Below are 4,941 nucleotides of genomic sequence, written 5' to 3' on the forward strand. Positions count from 1 at the left end.
GAGCGACGCGCGCGTCGTCCTGTTGCGTTCTATCTCACGTACAAAACGGCTAAGTATATTTAACTTGACACATAATTTTTTTACACAAAATGTCACCTATTGTCCGATGCCTCTCATGAAGGAAAAACTCAAGGCGGTTACACGTGCACTGAACAAATGCGGTGTGGACGGAATTTTCCCCTCATGAAGAATGGGTCATCGTTAGACTGAATGACGTTTACAAAGTATACGACTTAGTGAGTGAATATTAGTGTACGCCGCAGACATACCGCTGTGGCCAAAACAGTTGTCTGTTCTCTGTGCTGATTGAAAACTGTTGCACTGAATGTTTACGTTATCAGAGTGAAGGGGTTGGTATTCAACATTATTTTGACCATATATATTGACAAATTCTTATTATAAATTGTCTTATTTATGTAATACGGCGAAGTGTATTAATTTTGTTCCTGTGCACAACTATATTGTTCATCCTAAAGATGGTATAAATTAGGCCGTTTTGATAATGCAAGATAACACATTACTCAGTTTTGTAATGCTGAATTGAATCATAACATTTGCTCGTGAAAAGGATACATATTTTTAATGATCTAGAAAGTCACCCGCGCAGTAATTATAAAATGGGTTCAATCCAAATTGTAAAATTCGTTTATACATGAAAATGGAATATATACCTAAATTGTATAATTTTATACATGTGGTTGTTATACCTGAAAGGGTTATATTTGAAGTGCATGTAGGGTAAAGCACATTCACGCCTTCCCTGACATGTATACCCACTTAGGACACGGCTGGAATCCTTGGACAAGTCCGACCAGGGCCCCAGAGAGCTTCCCATTTAGAGCCCATTTCCCAGTCCATATTAACCCCTGGAGGGACCCATGTGTACGATGGCAATGTGGTCCCGTACGTGACGTTTTGGAACCACTAATGAGGTCACATAACAATTCCAAAGGAAGAAGGAATATAAGAGACTCTAAAATGCAACGATGCTCCTTTGAAACATTGCTAGATTGTAGAATTTATAATTCACATTCATATTGCTGCTGCTGTCAAGGGGCGCTCCGGGTGGCCCAGCCGTCATTTAGGGCGCCGCAACTCGCCGTGCAGAGTTGTGTGCCTTTGGCACGCCATAAACCTATGACCCTGGAATCGAAGCCCGGTTTACCCTATTTTATTTCTGGGTTTGTCAGAACCATACCCGTGCCCGTGGGTTTCACCAAAGTAGTAAACGTCTGAGACCAGTGGTGAACTGGAATATAGTTCAAAGCGGTGTTAAACCCAACATTGACACTCACTCATTCTTCCAGACCGATCAAGATCTGTTTGTCGAGGGTTCGATCACCAAATTCGCTTCGGTTACAAGCGTAGGTACCGTTAGTTTATTTTTTAAATCGGAAGAGAGGGGGGTGATCGATATAGTGATCGATATTGTGAGCAACTATCCTCGACGACGAACCTGACCACTCGATCAATATACAGTAAGCTACGGTTATAACGAACTAAAAGGGACCAATTCCTTCATCCAGCTTTTCGCCCTCTCGTAAGCCCCACTCAACCACTCAAAACTTTTATTTGGTGATTGAGCCTGTAGGGGGAAAACGATGACTGCTCAATGCTGACCTTTGTCCAGTTCCATGCTAAAGAGTAGGGTACTAGAGTAGAGTCAAAGTCATTTAACAAAGTCACGGCAAACTGTGAAGTATGACTCCACAAACACAGGTCAATACTACTATGCCGAACATAAGAATGATAAGATGATTCTAGATAAGCCAGATTCAAGACTATCCCGTCATAAAGACATCTAAATAAATTACTAGTGGGTACACTTCTTCACGTTGAAACCATATCACTTTCGTATGTGCCTGCACAACAAATGGAAAGTTCAACTGATTTACGATGTCGAGTGTCACTTGAACAAAGTGAAGTACTCGTATATCTGTATTGATGACATATTTACAGCCGCACTCATGTGCTCTCATAAAAGTCTTCAAATCATGTCGCCTTTGACTTTTGTGATGAGACAAAGTCAAGAAATAAAAAACAGTTCTTTTGAAAAACCTGGATCCGCCTCAGATAATTAATTATCAATAATAAACAAATATCCAATAAACTTTTTTCACATTTAAAAACATAAAACTCTTCACTTTTAATCCTGTAACATTAAACATGAGTAATGGGAACATAAATGCAACGATAACGATAATCATTTTTAAATTCCACGTTTGGTGTATGCTATGCCAGTTACATGCACTCATATGTGTTTTGTGGCAGTGTATATTTTATTTTAACTGTGGATTACTGCCTCAGGATGACAGAATCGCATGTCCAGTCGGTTTCCATTTCTTTTCTCCACGCTGACATCGCCGTATCCAGAGACGATATATCGGTATATGGTCTGTGCTGTATCCAACCTTTCCTCCTCTCTAAATCGCCGTTTTCGCTTGGACATTTAAGGAAATGACACTTACTTCGTTTGATAAACTGGTACCCCAAGTGGGGTATTCGCAGAACCATTAAATCTGGCACTACTACAATAATTACAACACTCATTAACACTTTCATTATAATAGCAACAACGCCATCTACTACACAACAATCTAATAATCAACAACCATGACAACCACAACAATACCACTACAGCTACTACAACAAACACAGCGACTAGTCAATGTCTAGAACTACGACTACTACTGCCACAACTAATAATAGCACTACTGTGTATAGAGAGTCAACTTGTCACTTGTCAACAGCAATACAGGACAGCCAGTATTCATTTTATTGAGAGAGTTTTCTGGTCATATCTAAATATAACTGTAAAGGAAAAAACCGCGCCGACATAAATACTTCGATCTCGCACATAAACACAGACGTACAATAGGTCTATGAATGGTTTGGCGTTGTCACAACAGAACATGTAAACAGTGAGTGTTCGAAACAAATAATAAACTCATTGAAATTCAAAAGTCTAAGTTATATTTTTATCCCCTATTATGATTCTTTTGCATTGTATTACCATGTGTAGAGTTGTAAACATTCAACATTTCAAAGAGTTAAAATTCACAAGAACTTCGATACGCCCTCCTTTGTCAACACAAATATTGGTGGTGTCATCAGCGGACGTGGGACACGACTTTACTGGAAGACAAATCAAAGCAACAGTAAGAGCTATCCTCCCTTCACAACTTGATCAAGGTGGTCTCCTGATCCTTACAGCTGAAGGACAAGTGGCTAAAGTTTCTAAGATAAGACATTTTGTTTAAAGATTAGACTATAAAGGTAGAGTAAGTAAGTGTAAGTGATTGTTCCTATAGTTTATACTATTTTTCTGTGGTTCCTGTCTAGCAAGCTTAAGCGATCCCTGATGATCAATTATTACAATTGTGAGGGGGGTGGAGGGGGTCGAAGCTTTTTTTAACAATGTAGTTTCATATACAAAGCTAATTAATTATCAAAGTACATGTTTCTCACAGGTTTGAAATGTGAATGACAATCATCAGCAAACAAGAACTCTCAAGATTGCATTCATTCTTGAAAACATTACATTCATGCCACTTCTGATCAATGGGATATGAGTAATAATATAGTAGAACTCTCTTATAACTAGCAATATAAACTCATTGCTTTTAGACTCTGCCCACAATTTTGAAATGTAATTTACTATCATCAACCAAAATATATGTAACGTATCCATTAATTGTAGATTTTATTTGAGTAATTATATAGTGAAACATCTCTTAAAAATTAAACACATTCACTCATTGCATTCAGATTCTGCTGACAAGTTTGCAATGTCTATTACTATCAGCAGCCAATGAGAAAATCTTACGATTTCATTAAATGTAGATTTTTTAAAGACATTATCCCACTTCTGGTTGAGGGGACGTGATAAATAATATGGTAGAAAATCTCTTAAAATGAGCTATATTCACCCATTGCATTCAGAGTTTGATCACTGGTTTGAAATGTGATTAACTATTATCTGCCAAGAAGAAATCTACAGAGGGCACACTCTATACACCCTACACATGTAGTGAACAGTGGGCACACTCTATACATCTTACACCTGTAGACTACACAGGGCAAACTCTATACACCCTACACCTGTAGTGAACAGAGGGCACACTCTATACATCTTACACCTGTAGACTACACAGGGCACACTCTATACATCCTACACCTGCAGTCTACAGAGGGCACACTCTATACACCCTACACCTGCAGTCTACAGAGGGCACACTCTATACATCTTACACCTGTAGACTACACAGGGCACACTCTATACACCCTACACCTGCAGTCTACAGAGGACACACTCTATACACCCTACACCTGCAGTCTACAGAGGGCACACTCTATACACCCTACACCTGCAGTCTACAGAGGGCACACTCTATACACCCTACACCTGCAGACTACAGAGGGCACACTCTATACACCCTACACCTGCAGTCTACAGAGGACACACTCTATACACCCTACACCTGTAGTCTACAGAGGACACACTCTATACACCCTACACCTGCAGTCCACAGAGGGCTCACTCTATACACCCTACACCTGTAGTCTACAGAGGACACACTCTATACACCCTACACCTGCAATCTACAGAGGGCACACTCTATACACCCTACACCTGCAGTCTACAGAGGGCACACTCTATACACCCTACACCTGCATACTACAGAGGGCACACTCTATACACCCTACACCTGCAGACTACAGAGGGCACACTCTATACACCCTACACCTGCAGACTACAGAGGGCACACTCTATACACCCTACACCTGCAGACTACAGAGGGCACACTCTATACACCCTACACCTGCAGACTACAGAGGGCACACTCTATACACCCTACACCTGCAGACTACATATGGCACACTCTATACATCCTCCACTGGCAGTCTACAGAGGGCACACTCTATACATCATACACCTGC

Source organism: Haliotis rufescens, unplaced genomic scaffold (genome assembly GCF_023055435.1).
Source record: "Haliotis rufescens isolate VD_foot unplaced genomic scaffold, xgHalRufe1.0.p SCAF_1, whole genome shotgun sequence".
Lineage (NCBI taxonomy): Eukaryota > Metazoa > Mollusca > Gastropoda > Lepetellida > Haliotidae > Haliotis > Haliotis rufescens.